The 23,183-nt window shown below is 39.5% G+C and overlaps 1 protein-coding gene across 1 annotated transcript in view; it reads right to left on the bottom strand.

Annotated features, from left to right (window-relative positions):
• The window catches only part of Cachd1 (cache domain containing 1), a 205,336-nt gene that overhangs the window by 164,930 nt on the left and 17,223 nt on the right, over positions 1 to 23,183 (bottom strand). The window lies entirely within an intron of this gene.

Here is a 23,183-nt window from a genome sequence, read left to right as displayed (position 1 = left end):
GAAAAAAAAAAAAACTTCCCTCCCCTTATAACTACTTCACCCTGCCTGATAAGTTTACCCCAGTTCTACTGTCATTAGTATGTGGCTCTATGAAAAGTCATTTCATCTTTAGTCTTCCAGTCCTTCTCTGTATTAAAATAAACAGTACTTAACTCATTGCTGGTTGAGAAGATTAAGCTAATTAATGCACATAAACTGATTTAAACACAACCTGACATGGTAAGCATTCACTTTATTGTGACATTTTACTGCTCTTCTTGGGTATGGTATTTAAGAGCCCAGGGGGTTAAATGCTGGCTTTTTCATTCATTAGCTCTAATTAAAGAGTCAATCTTATTATCCACCTCCAAGAAAGGTTGTGAGAATTACATAAGGTAACGCAGATAAGAATACTGAGCACTTAGCAAGTGCTCAATAAATAACAATGATACAGTACTACCTGTCTCTGCATGGATCAGCAACTTTGGCGTCTGATTTTTTTTTTTTTTTAATTTCTAGAGCTCAACACAGTGCCAAGCACTTCCCAGTGCTTATAACATGTTAAATGATCAAGTGGCAGGCTTCAGCCTAGCTTATCACTAACAGAGAATCCCTGGCACCTGACACTTCTTAGGAGTAGGCAAAATGACGAACACTGAATCACCACAGTGACTCCCAGGACCTCAAGGCACCATCTTGATATGTATGAGACTCCTTGCCCCATTTAAAAGAGCGCCTCCCCCACCCCATATCGTCTCCTGCACGTTGTTGTAACCCGGTTAAAAAATAAAATGCAAGCCGAACTGGATAGGAGCGGAAGGGATGCAGAGGTGGAAGAGGCAGCCAGGTCACACTGTCCCTAAAGAGTTCCTGGGAAGGAGGAGCAGAAGGGGCAGGCGAGGGGCCGGCACAGAAAACAAAGGGCAGACAGTGCAGTGAAGGCGGAGAAAAGTGACAGTTGGTACTGGGCGGCGCCAGGCGGGGAGGAGCACACCGGCCCCAGGGGGTAACAAAGAGCTGGTCCACTAGCCTCGATGCAGCCCCACTACCAGGCAAAGTCTCAAGCAGGATGAGGGTCCAAAGAGGTGATGGAGACAAGGGTGCAAGGAAGGGTGCTGGGCTCTGCCAAGAAAAGGAGGGGCGCATACCTGGAGGGGCGGGGTCCCAGGCTGGAACAGGAGGCGGGCAGCGGAAGGGCCGGGGAGGCGAACCTTCCCAGGGATGTCGAACGCAGTCCCCGGAAAGCACAGTTTCTGCTGTGGCCACCAGGGGTGCATGGAGGAAATCTCCTGTATTCTTCCCTCCAGACCTTGTAAGACAGCTACCCTGACAGTAACACCAGCCCAGGGGCTCACCAATGCACTTGACCGCTTCCCCTCCCTCCACTGGGTATGATGACCTTGAGAAGAAGAGGCACTCGCGCACATGGACATAGGGAGTTTAAAACTGAGTGGTGGTGTTGGTGGTGGTAAAAAAAGCTCTAGTGAGATGCGGATCCAGAAGACTGAGGACCTACAAACCAGAAAAGAAACGCTCTTCTGACTAGGCAAAATAATATTTTTCCCCCACAGAAAAATTTGGAAATCTTGTGTCTAGAGTTGCTTTTTGAAATCAACACTATCCTAAAATACCAATTCATGGAAACGAAACTACAAATAAGAACTATGACCACTTACCGAACAATTACTAGATGTGCCTTGTGAACATCCTATCACTTTGTCTTCACAATCCTATGATTCAAACATCTAATTAGTGCCTTCCCTGGGACAGGTACAGTGCTGGTGACTGACTTTCTCAAAGGGCAGGCAGGAGGTCCCAGGCCTCATGGAACTTGCAGTCTACCCAAAGACGGGTACAATATGGAAAGGAGCTATGTAATAGGTAATCTGCACATGGTTATATCCAGGTAAGTTTGTATTTTCACTACCATATCTTGCTTCCTAAAGACATCCATTTCTACCCTATTGCTTAGGAGAGCAAAATAAACTAAGAGGAACCTATAATGAAAGAATTAAACCCAATATGTAAATCCAAAAGCAAAAATCAGAGTGATAGGGTTCTGATACACCCACAACAAAGAGGTTGTAAATTAGTAATAAATTTATGAAGTCCAAGGTTCAAGTATAAGAAAACACGATTCTAAATATTTATCTAAAACAGGTGTTTCCTCCATATTAAAAATTTGAACCTTTTCAAGTGCATTTCTATTGTGCTCATCAGTGGTCCCTTTATATTATATATATTATATCAACCTTGGCCTGCATTTCAAAAGGACACAGAATGACAGAGCTGCAAGTGCTACCTCCAACCTCTTCATTTACAACAGAAAGGGAAATAGTGATAGAGGTTCAGGTCCTGGAACTTGATGGCTGGCAAGGTTAGGAATTAGAATCTAAGTTTCCCAGCCAAAGATCTTTCCAGCAGTATATAGGAAATTGAACCTATTAGTCTAACAAACCCCTAGTTTAGTCACATTTAATTCTCTAGAGAGGCCCTTCAGTTGCAAAATATAGACAATTGAAGCTTAAATTTACTGTGTATGGGGGACACTGGTTAATAAAAAGATTTCTAATTGTCCCAATTGTTCAACATAAATTACCAATAGTTTTAAACCTCCCAACAAAACTGTACCCACCACCCTACAGAAACACATTTGAAAATCTTGATCAAAAATGTCATCTCTTCTTTCACATGCTAGAGTGCATCTTAAAAACATGGAATCATATTTTATGCGAACAAAAATAAATTCCTAAAAAGCATTACTTAGTACCATTGCTCTGTAAAATTTTTCCTTCTTTGTTTTTGTTTTGCTTTTCCACATAAAATATATTCTGTATTTTCTCTGAAGTAAGCTGGTGCTTTGACAGATTTTAGATTTTTTTCCCCTCAACTAAAGGCACTATTCAATTTCAATGTCCTTGGAGTGTTTTATCTGGGGATTAGACAACTGTACCAAAACACAGCTGTTCCAGTTTTTTCTCTTTTATTTTTCACATTAAAAACTCCCACTATCAGCCAGTCCAATTAGTTACTCACTATCAAAAGCCGGCTTTGGTCTTTCATCTTCTGGAAAACTGGATCCAAGTGACAGGGTGTCATGGAAACTGTATCTTGGGTCATTTCCTGTTTCAATTGTTTAGCGACAAAAAAAGTTCTGCTCTATCAGATGGAAATTAATGAATACTTGCTGTTGCCTTTTGAAGAGTATGCAACTAAATAAAAAAGTAATTATCCTTTTTGACCAAGTTTTCCCACTAACACCAGGGAATATATGGAGATCAATGCGCCCAAAATGGGAAAAGAAAGGTACTTTGATTGATGCAATAAACCAAGGTTTGTTTCAGTTCAATTTCCATAATTCCATAATTCAGACTGTCTGTCACTCCGGTTTGGAAAATGTAACTACGGGTTAAGTGAGTTTAATTACAGTTCACTTTATTCAATATTCTTCCACTTAGAATAAAACTTCAACGTCTCCTTATCTATTCTATTTTACCCCAATTTGGACATTAACTAGGCAGCTGGTATTTTCCTTTTTAACCTGAAATGCCCTTAACACAAGAGAATGTATAACAGAAAAAACAACTGTAATATAATTGAAAAGATTCTATGCTATATCTATGCTTTGTAAACAAAACATGCACAAGTGTGTGTGCGCGCATGACATGTACGTGCGTGCATGTGTGTGCACACGTGCACTTAAGAAGAAAAGTGGAGTTTAAAGACTACAAGTAATACCAGGCAGGAACATGTGTGGAGGACATGAAGTCCTGGCTGGAATTCAGTCTTAATGAGCCCCTTAGTGATCTAATGTGTACCAGTGAACATTAAGGATGGAAACACAGTGCCAGACAGGACAATGGAGAACTCAACTAGTGTTTAATACATTTCAGCTCTGTCTAAATAACTGTTGGCAAAAAATGTGGAAGCAATACAACAAATCAATTTTAGGGCTCAGGAGGATTTGCTTAAATAAGACAGCCTTGAAGTGTGCATTACAGAATAAGTTCACAGCTCGACTGTGAGAAAGGCATCTACTTGACATGCTTTCTACCCTTGCTTAGTTGTTGAATAGCTTTTCTATTCAAAACAAGAAAAAAAATGGTTCTTTCTTTTTCGTAGCCTTAAAAAGGAAAACAAACAACTGGGAAAACATCCAAAAGCAAATAAACTTTAAATACTATACAAAGTAAGCTAAGCCTTATATTACTTATATCCATCTTGATGTTTGGAGAAATTCTTTTTTCTTTTTCTAGTACTGGGGATGGAACCCAGAGGTACTCCACCACAAAGCTACATCCCCAGCCCTTTTTATACTCTTCTTTTGAGAAAATGTCTCCCTAAGTTGCAGAGACTGGCTTGAACTTGTGATCTTCCTGTCTCAGCCTCCTGAATAGCTGGAATTACAGATGTGTGCCTCTGCACCTGGCCATTTAGAGAATTCTATATAGAAGAAACATGAAGGGAAAAGAGGATGCCTTTTGAGCAATGATAACCTGAGTTCTAGAACTTTTTAATCTATTATTAAGTCATTGTGTTATTTAATTAGTGCCAGCAAAGAGGCATTTAGGCCAAGCCTATCCACAACATCTCTCCTAGTCACATGATTTCCTCCTCTCAAAATCTACACTTTTGCTCCTAAGAGACTATGTTTTCTTAAAAGTAAGATAGTAGGACTGGGGATGTGGCTCAGAGGCAGAGTGCTTGCCTAGCATGCACAGGGCTTTAGGTTTGATTCCCAGTACCACAAACAAACAAAAAAAAAGCAAAACTGTAAGATGGTGCTAATAACTTCTACCTGGAAACCACTCCTGTTCCTTTTTTATCAGCCTTCAGGGAAAGTGAAACATTCATTCTTCTATACCTTTCAGGGAGAAAATCCCTAATTCAGGAAAAAAGTTACTTGTAGGAAATATTTCATAGGTATTTACATTATACTTATTATGGTTTGGTCTTTATGTGCACAAAATACCAGAAGTAGAAGTAATTTAACCAGAAATTATTTTTTCCCATAAGTAGAAGTAATTTCTAGAAACCATTTGGATAGTATTTTCTAAGTAGTTAAAAATATGGAATTAATTGCTGAAGGCATCAACACAAGAAGGCATAAATCAGTTCAAAGAAATAGGTAGTGAGACTTGACTAAAACAAACCAAGGCAGCTACAACCAGGCTGGAAGGCCTCTGGTCATGAGGACTGAAGTTGGGTTTTTCCCAAGAGAAACAATACATAAAACAATGATGGAGCTGGTAGGAGGACAGGTTATGAACTTTAAGAGAAGCAAGGAATAGAGTAGAAATATAGTCAGAGTAGCAAGGCCATTTTTATATTCTGGTCATAACTCACTGTTTTCCCTTCAATTTCTTTCCCAGAAAATACAATGATAGTGAGTCCACCACATCTTTCTTTTTATTTATTAAAATGCAGGAGCAGGGAATAGAGAATCTTAATTTGTAAGCATAGTTTAATTATCGAATTCTAGTAAACTCTTATTATATGCATGACAATAGGCTGATTCTTATAATTAGTGTATTAACATCAATATTGGACTAGCATGCATAGAAATTTCACTTCTGTGGTTGCTTTTTTTTTTAACATGTCTAATCAAGGATATTATTTAGAATATAGATATGTATTGGGCACCTGGAAGGTTGAAAATTGCTGACCCCTCTGGATCCATGAAAAGTAAATTACTGCAGAACAGATCCGGCGCTGCTGCTGGACTTACCAAATACCCTGCCACAGCCCCAGCTCGTTTGCAGGTAGGTGGGGTCATGTGACCAACTGTGGCCAAGGGCTGGTGATCAGAAGTGACTTGTGTCATTACCCAGCCAAAGCCATTAACACACAAAGAGTTTTCCCTGCTTCTCTGGAGTCAAACCTGGAGGTCACAAATTGTGACACTAATATTTCAAGGTCAAGGAAAGCCACCTCAGTCTTTAGAAGGCATGTTTAACTAAATGAAAAATAGGTTATAGAATCACTGAGATGCAGGGATTCTTCTGTGCCCGCAGCCCATCCTGGGTCAGAGAGTCCTAGGGTTTTTTTTTTTGTTTTTTTTGTGTGTGTGTGTGCATAGAACTCAAGGACAGTGAATCTCTTCTCAAAATCACAAGTTGAAATACATACACTAAAACACACAGGACTGTAAAGAATAACCATCATAAAATATTTTTAAGTTATGAGTTTATTAATATATTAGTCAATAAGAACTAGCAGTGTGTCTAACAACTACTGTAATTTCAAAGCCCTGAGGATTGGGTTATTTCAAGTTACCTATGATAGGTACAAGGAGGTATGAGATGCTTCTCCCAGTGTATCTAATATGACCATTTACAATATGCCCTCTCCATCTTCTAATATGACCAACTCCAACGCAGAGTTCTGGGCTCAGTAGAATCAGGTGCTCGGCAGTGTGTGTGTGTTACTCTCCTTCCTGGCTTCTCATCTGCTGTTGAGTTTCTGTCACTTATTCTGTGTACTTGCCAACAGTTTTCTTTTCTTTTATTAGAGCTTTATAGTTATAAGTAATAGTTGGGCTTATCCCAGGAAAACTCATACATGCATAAAACCAATTTCAGTTCATGATCCCCCCCTTTTCCCTTCCTATTTCTTCCTATCCACCCCTCTCCCATTCTCCTTCCTTTACTAGACTTCTTTTTTGCTCATCTGTTCATTTATATTTGGTTGGCTCTTTATGTGATCCTATCCTTCCCTCCCTGTTTCTTTGATTTTATTCTAGTTTCCACTTATGAGAGAAAACATTCAACCGTTGAGTTTCTTGAGTTTGGCTTACTTCATTTCCATCCTTTTATACCAGCAAATGCTCTCCTTTTTATGACTAAGTAAAACTGCCCTGTAAATATATACCATCATTTCTTAATCCATTCATCTACTGACAGGCATCTGGGTTGAATCTATAATTAAGCTATTGTGAATTGTGCTGCTGTAAACACTGAAGTGGCTGTATGGCTATCGTAAGCTGATTTTAGATCTTTGGGGTAAACACCAAGGAGTGGGATAGCTGGGTCATATAGTAGTTCCAGCCTTAGTTTTTTGAGGAATCTCCACACTGCTCTTCAGAGTGGTTGTACTAGTCTGCAGTCCCACCAACAATGTACAATTTTATCTTCTTCACATATCTTTGCCAACATTTATTAATGTTCATATTCTTGATAGTTGCCATTCTGACTGGAGTGCAATGGAATCCTAGCGTAGTTTTCATTTGTATTTCCCTGATTTCTAGAGACCTTGGATATTTTTTCATGGATTTATTGGCCATTTATGTTTCTTCTTTTTAATTTTTTTAATTTTTTTAGTTATAGATGGATACAATGCCTTTACTTTATTTTTATGAAGTGCTAAGGATCAAACCCAGTGCTTCACACATGCCAGGCAAGCTACAGCCCCAACCCTTATGTTTCTCCTGTGAGATGATATTTAGTTTTTTGCACATTTATTAATTGGGTTATTGGAGGGTGGGTGTTGTTAAGTTTTTTTGAGTATATTATGGATATTAATCTCCTATTGGAGGAATAGCTGGCCAAATTTTTCTCCCATTCTGTAGGCTCTCTCTTCATGCTCTTAATTGTTTTCTTTGCTGTGCAGAAACTTTTTAGTTTGATGGCATCCCACTGATTGATTTGGGGGTTTATTTCTTACACTTTGGGAGTCTTGTTAAGGAAGTCAGTGCCAGAACCTATATATGGAGTATAGACTCTATGTTCTCTTCTAGCAGTTATAAATTTCTGGTCGAATTCCTAAGCCTTTGATCCAATTCAACTTGAGTTTTGTGCAGGGAGAGATATAGGGGTCTAGTTTCATTTTTCTACAAATAGTTATTCAGTTTTCCCAGCACCATTTGTTTAAAAAAAAAAAAAAGGTGTCTTATTTTCAAAAAAAAATTTTGGCACAGTTGTCAAATATCAGATGGCTGTAAGTATGTGGATTTGTCCCTATGTCTTCTATTCTGTTCCATTGGTTTTCATGTCTATTTTAATGCCAATTCCATACTTTTTGTTTTCTATAGCTCTATAGGCTAATTTCAGATCAGGTATTGTGAGGCCTCCTGCTTTGCTTTTCTTGCTTAGTATTTCTTTGGCTATTCTCAGTCTCTTATTCTTCCAAATGGATTGCCAAAAGTTTTGAACATTAAGATAAGTGACTGAGGAAGAGTGTTATTCAAGTTGTTAGAAGGCAATTTTATGGAAGCGTAGGTGCCTTTAAGGCAAGGGCCAAGAAAACTGACAGTAATCAGCACACACAGGAGACTGATCAAGACATCAGATTCCACACCCAGTCTGGGAGACTGGACCAATAGTTGTACAAAAAGCAGTTGGAAAAAAGTCTCTCTGGAATCTTATCATGACCAAACACAAGACACGTGAACACTGCTGATAAGGACTGGTGTGTAGCCCTCATGGGTCAGAACTTCCAGTGATGTACATTCCGGACTAACTGGGAACTTGACCTATTTAATAAGCCTGTAAGGGCTGGGTAAAAGGAGGCTTTAAGTCATTCACACCTTATAAGGCATTCCTTCAAGTTCCGAAGGGAGGGAAATAATTTATGTACTTTAATATAAACCACTCCAATCATCCCTACATTATATAGTCAACACCCTACCTAAGACCATGAGACACAGTGGACAACTGCATTGTAGCTCTCATTCCTGAGACAAGAGATCAGAGAATCAAGAAAGTATTTGAGCCAGGCACAGTGGTGCACACCTGTATTCCCAGCTGTTCAGGAGGCTGAAACAGGCAGATCTCAAATGAAAGAGAGAGAAAAAGAGAGAGGAAGGATGGGAGGGAGGGGAAGGAAGGAAGGAAGGAAGGAAGGAAGGAAGGAAGGAAGGAAGGAAGGAAAGAAGGAAGGAAGGAGGGAAAAAGGAAGAAAGAAAGGGACTGGGAAAGTATCTTAAATAGAGTAATGAACTCTGTAGGCAAGACTTGGTATCCAAGAGGCTGAGGCCTGGAACTAAACTTTGCCTTGCATTTCAAATACCAAGAGGTGGCATAGTATGACAGAAGTGCCATTGGATCAAATGCCAGGAGACTGGGCTTTGCATTTAGGTCCCATTACCAATTATTTCAGCAAACGTGAGCCAAAAAAAAAACACCCTTTGCTTTGAACTTCAGATACTTCTTCTTCAAAAAAGGCAATGAGCCTTGAAGGCACCTTCCTGTGCAAAAATGAAGATTCAGTAAACTCTGGAAATCTCAGGAAGACATGATTAAAGAAATACAAAGTATTACAGTAGAAATACGATCAAATACAAATTTATACTGGATGTTGTATAAGACAAAATATATTTCGGTTTCAGTTAGTGAGAAAATACAGAGGAGAAATGAATAGTTTCCATTTATTGAACTGCAGTACTGTGCTAGGTACATATGTGATTCTTGAACCACGTATATACATGACTTTAAAAGCTGCCCTAGTCGGTGTCTATATGCTGGTGTGAGTTTCCTCTGCTTTCTCCCCCTGGAAGCCATCAACAAGTTATACTGAACTACGTGTAACCAGCTTTCTGGGGGTGAACTACTGTCTCACTTGGGGGTCGATTCAAAGAATCAGGAAGGGCATTCTGGAGAGAAGAATGCCTGAGGCATGTCAAAGGGCTTGAGATCCAGTCCACACTCAGTCCTGGCCTCTGCCTGTTTTGCTGCTCTGCTACCCAGTTGTTTGGGTTTATTTTCTTCACATGGGTAACTTCTTTGCTGAGAGCAGAGGCCGTACAAATAAGCAGGAGAATCAATCAGGGCTGACTCTCAGCTGATCCAGGCTCTCTCCCAGGTATTTTTTCTTGAACTATATGACTCCAAATAGCCTTGGTATTCACATCCATCATGTTAATCTCGGCTGACTTTGAAACTTTATTCTTGGTGGCTAAGGGTCTCCTCTGTCCTTCCCTACTTTCCTTGCTAACCACTGCTGGCTATAACTAATTGGGAATGAAGTTTCAAAACTGAGAAGGACTCTTAGGCTTCTCCCAACCTGCCAGCAGTGAGCAAAGGCAGAGCCTGTGTCCTTTTCTTTATGTACCCTAAGTCATCGGGAGGCATTGTGGAGCACAGAGTGAGTGCTAGAAAATATTGGCTGAACCAATGACTAATCAGAGGACCATTACACGGGCTGAGGTTGTGGCTCAGTGGTAGAGCACTTGCCTCGCATGTGTGAGACACTGGGTTCCATCCACAGCACCACATAAAAATAAATATACAAAATAAAGGTATCATGTCCATCTACAAATATATATATAATTACTGACCAAAGCCCTGCAAGTATTATCAGGTGACAGAGGAAAAAAAAGAAAAACTCTGCCTTCACTTTGGTGACACAAGTCCTATAAAATCTGACAGACTACATTTCTATTTCTTATTCTCTCTTTATGACAAAGCTAATACATACAGTAGCCAATAGGCTGATAATTGTTCAATTCTCAGCATTTTTTGGAAGAAAAAGTAAATTTGTCCAAACAAACACACACATGATAAAAGAAAATAAAAAAAGAACTCAATTCCCACCCTGCTTTGAAACATAAATCTTAAGACCCCTCAGGTCAAAAATGACAGCTAGAGTCCTTTAATCTTGAAAATGTTCTCTCCATGGAAACCCAGGACAGGAAGCCACTTAAGTGAAGCTCATTTTTTCCCCCTCTTTTTGAGGTAACTTCTAAGGGAAAACTAGGTTTCGAGGAAATTGGGCTTCCACGTATGACTATCCTATAGGAAGGTACTCCAAGGCATCTGGTTTCATTGACCCATAAATTGACCCATGAGTAAAGCTTTCCCAGTTTGCTTCAGCTGGAAGAGACCTTGGCTTACTTTACTTTCGTTCTCAGTTCCCAGCATACCATTTCTTTTATTAAAATTCTTATTGGGTATCTGGGCATGATGGCTTATGTCTGTAATCCCAGGAACTCGGGAGGATGAGGCAGGAGAATCACAAGTTCAAGGCCAGCCTGAGCAACTTTGTGAGGCCCTGTCTCAAAATACAAAATAAAAAGGGCTGGGTATGTAGCTCAGAGGAAGGGTACCCCTGGGTTCTATTCCCTATACTGCAAATAGAACAGAAATTTACTCTACATGTTTTATCAGCTTTGTGTCGCTGTGACCAAAAACCTGACAAGAACAATGTGAAGGGAGAAAAGTTTATTTTGACACATGGTTTCAGAGGTTCAGTTCATGGCTGACTGACTCCATGGCTGTGGGCCCAAAGTGAGGTGGAACATTGTGGCAGAAGGGTGCAGCAGAGGAAAGTAGCTTAGGATATGGCACCAAGATGCAGAGAGAAAGATCCACTCTCCAGGGACAAAATACAAACCCCGAAGAAATGACTCCAGTTACCTACCTCTTCTAGCCACACCCCCACTTGCCTACAGTTATCATCAAATTAATCCACATCAGTGGATTCATCCAACAATTAGGTTACACCTCTCATAATCTAATCATTTAACCTCTGAACATTGTTTTATTGTCTTACACATAAACTTTTGGGGGACACCTCATATCTAAACCGTAACAGTTCATTTTCACCTCAAGTCAGTGAATTTTACACACTATGATTTACCATAATTTCAAGTATGACAAGCATTTTAAGTGTGATACCTTTGGCTATAAAGGACTAGGAAACTTGGAGTCCACACATCATCTTAGGAAATTAGATGAGGAAGGGTTCTAGTAGATTGCAAGAGGAAACCATATCACTGAGAAACTAAGTGATCAGCCAGATGTAGAGCCAGATGCAGAAGATGGTTTCCTAGCTCAAAGATTACTAGATTTTTCTCCACTCTCCAGCATACAATGCCTTAGATATTCCAGGTGGGAGTAACTTAAATCCTACTAGTACTAAGAAGCTTTTTAAAAAAGCAATCAAAATATTTCCAGTAAGACTAAGGTGGGGCAATTTCGTACAATCCTGGCATCCTTTATAGAACCTTGAGCTCATTAGCAGAAGCAAACTATCCCATATATTTCAAAGCCTAACTCTCAATGTGGTTCAAACAAACACTAAACATCAAGTCGCTTTCACCACCACCCATGTTCAGGGATGCACTGTCTGGGAGAGCAGCCAGCTTGGCAAACAAATCACTATAAAATGCAAAGGTTTTAAGTGCCTTCTTGCCTTTGGCAGTACATTCAAAGCTATTCAAATATATTTTAGTAAAACTAAAATAGAGCTACTAATGTCCCAGCCAACAAAAAGGGTGAAAAGTCTATACATGTTCTTTATTTTAATGAAATGAATTAGATATTTCAACTTTTGTTCTATTTCCTTGTAAATGACAATCCTGAGAAGAAATGGACAAAGAGGGAGGCATAAACCTGTAGGAAAGCTAAAAGGGAAAACTAAGTAGACTGATAAGAAGAAGATGGTGACTTAGTACTTACTAGGGACACTTTGAAAGCTCATTATACTAACTTGGGGTCAAAAAAAAATAAAGCATGATTCTTTAGCTCTAATTCAAATAAAAATAGCTCTGTATTACTTCTCTTTCTGTCCATGTGTGTCTTTCCCAATCAACAACTGAGGACAGATTCTATCCAAACTTAATCTAGGTAGATGGAACCAGTACACTCGTGACACACCTTTGCACACAATAAATCACTTGGACTTCACAAGGAAGCCCTTGACAGTCTCTCAAGTCTACAAAGAGACTATGTGAGCCATAACAGCAGTCACTTTATCTGTTTCAAAGGAGAAAGTCAAGAAGAAATCAACTTCAACTACACAGGAGAGCTTTTCCAAACATATCAGGAAATAATTTCAGAATTTACGATAGACATTGCTTACTAAAAAAACTTACTTGAGATTGGAATGTTCTCTGTTCTCGGGTTTTCTTTCCTTTTCTCTCTTCCCATCCTATCGGGGATGACAATAAAACTTTACATGTGCATTCATTTCCGGTTTTCAAATTGCTTCCACATCTATTCCATTCTCCCTGAGCAGCAAGTGGAGGAGAGGTATTCCATACAAGTCTCCTTAGGAGAGAGGACTGAGATGCACAAACATGCCTTCCCTGCTGCATCTGTAAAATATTTCCTCTTGACTGAGTTGCACAAAAAATAGTTTCTCTATTAACCCATGCCTATATTCTCCAGAGCTTTCTACACCAAGAAATAAGATTCAAGCAAACAGCAAATACTACAGGACTCATTAAGTGCTGAATCATTTAATGTAATTAACCTAAGTGTTCAGGCAGAAGCTGATTACATTTGAATCCCACCTCTACTGCTTTGTGACTTTCACATCTTGGATAAAATATTTACTCTTTCTGAAGTCAATAGCCATCCACATTAAAAAGAGAAATTCTAACCTGGTTCTTGAAAGGTGCCCCCCAAATGAGCACTTCTGCTAAGTCTTATCTTTAAAATATTGAGAATATTTTTTTCTTGAATATTTGAGGAACGATTATCAGGCATAATCTTTGTGGTTTTACCATAAGTGAATTAAAGAGCTTCCCTTGGTCAACGTCTAGACTGGAGTTTACAAATTAAATTTAAGGGAAGAGAAAGTGCAAATCCTTTGTCTAACAGCTTTGAGATGTGGGGGATGTTATCATTTATAAGTAAATTCTCTCTTTGACAGCTGTTCATGATAGGACACTAACAGAGCATTGCACATCCACATATACAAATGCAAAGATTTATTTAAAATTAAGAGAAAGCTGGAGGATGGGGAGAGATGGTTAGAAGAGATGAGAAAATTTCACATGCCTTACCAGGCAAAGCCAGAGCCACAGTCCCACATTACAAGCCCCTACCTGGTCTAAAAGAAAGTTATCTAAAGCATTAACTAAGAGGATAAGAAACCATCATTGTTGCAGGCTTAAAGTGATCCACTTTCACTGGAGCTTAGGGTAGAGGGGCTCTCATTGAAAATGCAAAGTCCACAGCTGGGGGTAAGAAGAAGAGAAAATGTTAAGATGCTCAACCCTGGAGAGCCAATACCATGGTCTCCGCATTCCAATGCTGGCCTCCTCCCTGCCCCCACCCCAGCGCCCCCTCCCATTATTCTGGAGCAAGGTCCTTCCCAGCCCTGCCATTCAGTGTCAGGGAGACTTGGGAAGCGCCCCAGGAACTGCTGCGAGATGGAGAAATACACAAAGGCAGCCTTCCACAAAGCATTCTTTCACAGAGGCGCTGTGTCTATTAAATACGTCCCCTTAATGTGCATACACTTCTCTAAGGAGATTATGAGGACCATGAGCTCACTAAAGCAGCCCCGAAAAATGTGTTTAAGTCCACTTCAGGGAGGAGAAAAGGTGTGCGTGGCTGGGAGGAGGGAAGATTTAAAATTACCTTGTTGGTAATTCCCAGGGAAATAAAGGTGTAGATAAAATGTCCAATGAGGCTGCTGCAGCTCGCAGGCTGAGTTAGTTGGTACCTGCATGGTTGCCTCCAGACATTGGCACACTTTCTCACACGGCCCAGTTATGGGCCATAACACTTTGGAAATGTTCCTTGCAATGTGTAAGTCATGAGAAGAGAGGCCTAATCGCCCCCTGTCCCTCAAATCTATGGAGTGGGAAGTACAAAGTGTAATAAGTAATTTCCCCATAAAATGTATGATACATTTCCCCAGAATATATAACTGAAGTGCCCAGATTATCAATGGCTTAATAAATGACTAAGCTCTTCACCTGGTTACTTCTTTATGATTATGTCCTCCTGGGGATCAATGTTACCAAAGAGCAAGCTCGTGTGCAATAATACATAGAATGTCCTCTTACTCACCTAGATGTGGAAAAGATAAAACAAGAAGGCTGAACAAGTATTTCCAAATTCTTATAAGATAGATTATTTTATAATTCACAAAAGGATTTCAAAGATATCTGGTTCGATATAACAGCTCTGTGAAGAAAGTATTATTTATCCCCTTGCACTAGGTGAGGAAAGTGATCTGGAGAGATTAGGTGGCTCCCCAAGGTTTTGCTTCCAAATTCACTAATTCATTTGGCCCTGACTGAGCATCCACTCTTGTCCTAGGCTCTCTTGAAGGTATTGAACATTCAGGGAAAATGGACTTAGTCTCAACCCCCAAGAAGCTCACAAGGACAAGGGCACAGTTCTGTGGGGGTCACAAAGGAGCAGTAAAAGAAAACAGGCAACCATCTAGAGAAGGCAACGCTGGGGCTGACTCCTCATGGATGAACACAGTGCTCTCTTCACACCACAGTGTTTTCCATGACTCAACAGTAGGAAGCCAGGCTAAGAAAAAATGGACCTGATGATCACTTTTATGGTAGAAGATAAGTGGACAATAAATACACTCAGGGAGCCCCAGCAGCAGATGCTACCTTTTTTTTTTTTGCATTTATGATAACTCAAAAGATTGAATAAGCAGGGTGCCACCACAGCGTGCTAGGATCAGCACAGGTTCTGGATAAGAAGGAGCCCAGTGGCTCTGTGTGTGGCAGAGGGTGAGGGTTTAGAACTGGAGGACACCTCCAGGAAGCACTGTGGTGAACAGAAAAGTGTGTTCCTGTGAGATTGGACTGCAGAGATCTGGATCCAGTTGGTGTTGGCCAGGACACGAACAGACACTTGAACAAAGCCTGGACCAAAGGCATGTGTAATAACAGTGACAGCACCCAACGCCATGCTATCAGAACCAAGGCTGCCTTCCGCTAGAGTTTTCACAAGTTATAAAAATGTCCTTATTCCTCAAGCAGCAAAGATTGCCAATGGACTTTCACTGAGAAGAAATATTTCTCAAATACAGATTGTTTTTACTGCAGGAATACAGTACCTTCTTCAATCCTCCTCTTCTTTTTCCAAATGAATAATACTGCCTAGATGGAACTGATTTTCTTTACCTCTGTTTCCAAACTTCTAAAAAAAAAAATTATCTCCCCCCTTATTTAAGTTATGGAGATATATTCAGGGGGAATTTCTGAGTTCCTTTAGTCAAGAAAGAAAAGTAATGGCCAGGCACAATGATACACAGCTGTAATCTCAGCTACTTGGAAGGGTGAGGTAGGAGGATCACAGGTCTGAGGGCAGACTAGGCAACTTGGTAAGATCCTGTCTCAAAACAAAAAGGGGCTGGGGATGTAGCTTGGTGGCAAAGTACTTGCCTAGTGTGTGTGAAGTTCTGTAGTCATTCCCTAGTGCAGCAAAAAAGCAAGCAAACAAGTGAATAAAAGATCTTTAAGAAAATCAATTGGTGTACACTGTACATGATTTTAATACAGCAAACATAGTGTCTCACTGTTAGTTTTTATTAATTAAAAGAAAAGAGGGAGCAGTTTTTGAAGAAAGGCACCTCTTTTCCCACTGCTTTGGGCTACTAGATAGAAGGACCTTGACATTTGTGCTCTGAACATTTACAGTTTGGACTGCTAAGAGTAACCCCTGCCCACGCCGTAGGTAGCAAGGCAGCAAATTTAAGGCATTATTAATATTACAGTCAGATCATATTGGTCTCTACTGATTATTTAACAGCTTAAATAACTTTTTTAAAAAATCACTTAAGCAAAGTTTTTCTAGATTTCATCTTTAAATTTTTATAGAAGATCCCACAGGTTTGAAAGTGTCCTGGAAGTTAAAGGGCCGGTGCTTTTTTAGGCCTACCTTTTCAAAGAGCAAATGTTGCTCTGGACCTATTTCTCACTACAATTTGCTGACTTCCCCTGAGAACAAAAGGTTATAACTAAAGAGCACAGAACATAGTGCTTTCATACGTATTCTTTCCTTTAGTCTTCACAACTCCCCCAAGGTTAGGTAAAATCCCCATTTTGCACATAAAGGAATCAAGGTGTGGAGAGGCCACGTCATTTAGCCATTGTACAACCACTGCACAGTTAATTCTTGAAAGTTGAGAGAACTCTGAATCCTGGTGCATGAAGAACACTGTGTGAGCCATGCTCTGCGTTCCCAAGCACATTGCCTCTGTTTAGACCTCTGGAGGACACACACATCTCCAGAGATGGGAACTCATCAGTTTGAGGAGAAAATGCCAAGTTGAAATTGAGACCGGTTAGACAGGGCACTATCACAGATTATTAATTTAGCGTTCTCCCCCAGAGAGTGTTTGATGTAAATGGCAAGGGTTCAGAGGTCAGAGAGAAGGAAGTATGTGCTTTAATTTCTCCCCCCTAGAGGTGTGTGAGTGTTTTCTATTAACAAAAACCCTGTAGCTAACAAATCCCGGGCTTGGATCAAACAGCCCTCCATCTTTTAAGTCATAACATCACAGGGAGGCATTTCAAGAGGAAACCAGGCCCAGTCAGACCTGCAGGAACCAGAGAGAATGCCGCTTCTGTCCTTTGGGAATTTGAAATGCATCTTTTTGCTGAAACTGCTGAGTGACAGACAAAAATATCCCCAAATAATCATTCTTCACTGATGGACAGGGGCTAAACTGAAAGAACTTGGAGCTATTTATACCTTCAGCCAAGGCAATCAGGAACACACACTAGGCAAGCAGCTTGGTCCACTGACGTTATGTCTGAGTTAAGTGATACTAGCCAGTATTTAACCTGTACTTATTATGGCATTACAGCATAGTAAATGCTCAATAAATGGTAGTTACCTGTATTATAGCACTTCCCTCTTTTCCCACTTGAATGACATTGGAGAGTTGTCCTACTCATTTTTCAACCCCACGAACCTATGATCCTACCAATTGTACAAAATTCAGAAGTGAGAAGTGGAACATTTAATTCTGAAGAACCAGTAATATCTGCCTGCACATAAAGAAAAAAAGCTAACACTTCTGGAGACCTCTGGCATCAGGCATTGTGCTAGATAATCTAACAAACCTCCTCATTTAACCCTGCAACAATGATGAGCACATCCCCAATTTTTACAGTGAGGAATTTGAGGTTCATAAGGACAGTGAGAGAACTTGGAGTAAAATCCATTTCTCTGAAGAGGCTTTTGTGAGTTGGCCTGAGAACTGGGTCTGCTTTTATAACCTCTCTGAGTGAATATTGTTCCAAGCAACAGACTTCTAAATGAGCTTTGGAAGCCAGTATTTGCAAACTGGGGCTTGCTGGAACCATTCATGTCCCCTGCTTCCTTCAGGGAAGGCCTCTGTGTTACTTAAAAAATGGCTTTTAGTTTGAAGGACTCATGCCTCCTTCAAAAGCAGATCCACAGAGCCTTCCAGAAGGTAGGTAATCCTGCCAGGGCAGTCCTAGGGGGGTGTGGAATGGAGAAAGTCTCAGGGCAACTGGCAGCTGAGCTATAAAAGACAGAAAAAAACTTAAGTTGAGAGTTTATAGGAAACACACAGAGGAAGAGTGAAGCATGGTAATTGTTTACAGGCCACTTGTGAGTCGTCTGAAAATGCCATAAATAAGAAATACAGCTCGAGACAAACTAGCCCAAAGAGAGTTGATCCCCCAGAAATGGTCCTCCAGGGCACATGACCTATCTGTATCCATGAAGCAAAGGTTATGAGCACTGTTTACAAATCATTTCTCTGAACTGACCCTCATCCCCTGCTGTTCTCAGCCTGCTTGCCAACTAGTCTCCCCAGCAGAATGTTCACTCCAGAAAATCAGGGCTGTATTTGGGTGACTATCTTCAGCATCTCCCAGAATGCTCGGCTGGTAGTACACATTAAATGTATGTTTCATTTAAAGCATTGCTCACTTCAGTATTTACCTAATTTTCCTGCTTGGACAGTTTTATTGTGGAAATCATTGGTAAATCCCCCACAAAACACTGTGTGAGTATGTGTGTGTGTGTGTGTGTGTGTGAGTGAGTGTGTGTGTGTGTGTGTGTGGTGATAGGGATGAACCCAGGGTGTGTGTATGTGTGTGTGTGTGTGTGTGTGTTGCTAGGGATGAACCCAGGGCGTGTGTGTGGGTGTGTGTGTGTGTGGTGCTAGGGATGAACCCATGGCATGTGTTTGTGTGTGTGGTGTTAGGGATGAACCCAGGGCATGTGTGTGTGTGTGTGTGTGTGTGTGTGTGTGAGCGGTGCTGGGGATGAAACTCAGGGCCTTGCACTAGCTAGGTCAGAGCTCTGCCACTGCATACCTAGCTCCCCAAGTCTCTAATGGTATTATGTCATGATGTGAATGCTTTTGAGGAAAAAGGCATTTATAGAATTTTAATGTGACAATAAATATAAGAATAGTCCAGTATCTAGATAATAATTTTTTTAGTATAATAACTAAGGGAACCAATGTGTAAAGGTCAAATACTAATGAAATGAAGATACAGTCCCTATCTATAACTACAGGCTTCACATAAATGGACACAACCAAGCAAAGAGAAAATATTGGAAAAAAATTGTGTCTATATGGAATTGTTTTTTTCCTTGTTATTATTCCCTTAAAAATACAGTATAACAACTATTTGTATTATAGTGAGTCTTATAAGTAATTTAGAGATGATTTAAAATATATAGGAGGATTTGGGTAGTTCATATGCAAATACTATGTATGCCATTTTATACACAGGACTTGAGTATCCCTGACTTTTGGTATTTGTGGGGAGTCCTGGAACGATCCCCCACAGATATCAAGGATGTGCTTAATACTGAATAAGCCATACTGCTTGACAGATTTTAAGTACTTTTCAAGTGAGCTGAAAGAAAGAATTATAGGGAGAACAATGCAGTTAGGTTAGCAGACCTCTCACCTTTTCATTCAATATCAGGTATTTTGGGAAATAGCAACACAATACTATTTATGATTATCCAGTTATGCTGGTGCACGCCTATAATCTCAACAACTGGAGATGCTGAGGCAAAAATATGGCAATTTCCAGGCCAGTCTTGGCAATTTAGCAAAACCCTCTCTCAAAATAAAAAGTAAAAAGGGCTGGGGATGTTAAAACAAAAACAAACAACAACAACAAAAAAAACCCACAATAATGTCTAACTAAAGCATTTTTTTTTACCTACAAGTCTTATATTAACTCTTGAATAACATCAAATGGACTTTGAAGAAAATTAATTTAAAAGGGAAAGTCCTCACACTTTACCTCCTTGAAAATATTTTACTATGTCATAATGAGAACCCCTATACAATGAATTCTAAATAAATGACCAAAACATAAATGTACAAAAGAGATACTAATTGTTTTGGAAACTGTAAAACTCTTAAAAATTATTTATTAAAATCAAATAAAATTTATATTCATTTATTTGAAAATATATTAACTATTATTTAGTTTCAATAACCAAGTGAACAACAGTAGGTTAAGTTTACACCCTAAAGTAGCAAATCTGTTTGTAACTTTTTGAACATCATCATAGACAGTCACAACCAAACAAGAAATTAGAGATAGGAAAAGAGAGATTGATAGAAAACAAAATAACAAAAAAAAAAAAAAAAGGAAATTTGCAAAACCCAGATTATAGAAGTATCTGCCACTACATAGTTAAGAACATGATTCTGTCTATAAAACATGTTATGTTGTTAAGTTCTATCTGTAATAATATGTTTAGAAAATGTAAACAGGCAATTCCAAACCATAATCACTTTACAAATAGTTAAAAATTATATTCTAATATGTTAAGTATTGAAATTGCCTTTTAAACTAATTGATTTGGATTCTTCTACTAACCTAATGGATTAAGCTATCCCAGATACTCATTGTTGACTCAACATTATCATGTATGTACTATGTCTCAGGACTCCCTTGAGATTAGGTATGGCAAATACTCAGAAAAAACAGATGCTCCTCAACTTACAAAGGGGTTATATCCTGATAAAGCCATCATAAATTGAATTATGTCAAAAAATAGATTTAACATACCAAATATCATAGTTTAGCTTGGTCTGCTTGAAGCACTTCAGAACACTCTAAGCCTACACTTGGGCAAAACCATCTAACACAAAGCCTATTTTGTAACAAAGTGTTGAATATCATGTACACACACAGATGGGCATTTTGGAGACACATGGGATGTGAAAACACAAAAAACAATATAAAAAAAAATACTGGCAACACATTACACTGTGCACTGTTGGCTGATTGCCTTCATGATAGATCACATGTCTGGCTGGGACTTGTGGCTCACTGTAGCTCCCAGAATCAGTACAGTATCCTATGGCATACTGTTAACCACAGAAAAGATCCATAAGAGAAGAAGTATAGTTTCTACTGAATACATATCACATATGCACCATCCTAAAGTAAAAACAAAACAAAACAAAACCATGAGTCAATAATTCTAATTTGAGGGGCTGGGGATGTGGCTCAAGAGGTAGTGTGCTCGCCTGGCATGCGTGTGGCCCGGGTTCGATCCTCAGCACCACATACAAACAAAGATGTTGTGTCCGCCGAAAACTAAAAAATAAATATTAAAATTCTCTTAAAAAAATTCTAATTTGAGAACTGTCTGTAATCAATTAATTGTGTGTGTGTGTGTGTGTGTGTGTGTGTGTTTTGTTCTGTTTTGAGAGAGAGGGGAACCTGGCCAGGTATGGTAACATGTGCTTGAAAGCCCATCAGCTGGATGTGGTTCAGTGATAGAATAACTCTGTTGATAAAGACTATACAAAACAATCACCAGTGCCACTAAGAGACAGAGACAGAGAGATAGAGAGATAGATAGATAGATAGATAGATAGATAGAGAGGTCCATCATAACTAAAACATAAGTCAGAACAATCAAAATCATTCCTTATACTCTACTGCCATTGATTGGACGGTGATGGTGTTAACTGCAGTGAACATTTGTGATACCTCTCTGCTGTACAAATCACTGGATTATGCAGCAGTCCAATGTGGGTGGAATTGATCCAAATCTAAGATCTCTGGTTCCAGGATTGTACTGTGGTTTAAACACATGGAACCCCATCCTCCTGTATTCATTAAGGTGCAATCAGGGTGACTGGAGGTGTTCTTCAATGAGTGGGGAGACAGGCACCCTCCTCTGAAGAATGTGATGTGTCCCAAAGAGGACTGGGATTGATGCACTTATGTTATTGTAAGCAAAGCCAATAGCTAGAGGGTAATAAAACCAAGAGAGTGAGAAGAAAGCCATGGAGCCAGCCAGAGGCCTGTTTCTAAAGCAAAAGTCAACCCCACCACTTTTGGGCCTGAAACCCTCGAATGGCTTCCCATTTCTTCCAGAATAAAATCTAGTCTCCACAGTGATCCTATTCTCTCTTGTCTTCCTTCATTGACATCCTCCCTCGACACCTTCGTTCAGCCCCTCAAACACCACCCCATTCCCTCCACAGGGTCCTGTGTGCAGTCCTCTTTCCTTAGCTCCAGCCTCAGTTCACCCACTCATCAGCTCCTCCAAGAGCCTCCGGTGAACAACACTGGAGTCAGGGGCTGACATTATCTCTATTGAATTTTTGCATGTTTAAATATCTAAAGGCAGGGAGGGTTCCAGTGAACTGGTACAAGAGCCAAGCAACAGTTCTAACAGGTTGGCTGGCTCACTCCGTGTAAGAATCTACATCTATTTTTTGATAAAGATTACACAGAACTGCACTGGAGCAGTAAAAAACCAACAGTTAACCCGAAATTGGAAATAATTCTTTATTTTTATTTGAAAATGAGAGCTGCAAAATCTTCAACTCTCTTATCAAGGTTTTAATGTATCTTGGATTATACTTTATTCTTGCTAATATTGGATGTCATTGTTATTCAAATAATGAATCAAAATTTCCTGTGAGAATGTCACTTGAAAAAAGTCAATTTACAATGGTAGGATTTGGCACTCACAGGGAAAATATTTACATCTAAATATGTACATGTACACTCAAAACTCAATAACAAATGGGCACATTGGAACTTTTAGGAGTGATAGAAATGTTATAAAACTGGATGGTGGTGGTCACTGTATAACTCTACAAATGTAAAAACCATCATTCAAATTGTTTTTTAATCAACAACAAAAGAACCCATTTAAAAATGCATTAATGTTGGGGAGGCGGGGTAAGGAGGTAGGAAAGATGATGGAATGAACGGACATCATTGTCCTAGGTACATGTATGATTGCATGAACGGTGTGACTCTACTTCATGTACAACCAGAGAAGCGAAAAATTCTGCTCCATTTGTGTACAATGTATGGAAGGGCTTTCTACTGTCATGTATAACTGATTAGAACTCATAAAAAATTTTTTTTTAAAAAATCATTCTTCAAAAAAAATATGTATTAATGTTGCGACAGTTCACCAAAATAGAAAAAGAAAAAGAAGAAGAAGATATATTAATGACAAGAAGACTCTTGAAAAAAATGCTCAGCATCATCATTCATCTCATTAAAAGTAAAA

This window comes from Marmota monax, unplaced genomic scaffold (genome assembly GCF_021218885.2).
Source record: "Marmota monax isolate L192 unplaced genomic scaffold, Marmota_monax_Labrador192_F-V1.1 WCK01_AAM20220418_F8-fsc00023, whole genome shotgun sequence".
NCBI lineage: Eukaryota > Metazoa > Chordata > Mammalia > Rodentia > Sciuridae > Marmota > Marmota monax.
Note: the sequence above shows the minus strand (reverse complement) of the source record. Positions and strands in the feature narration are given on the sequence as shown.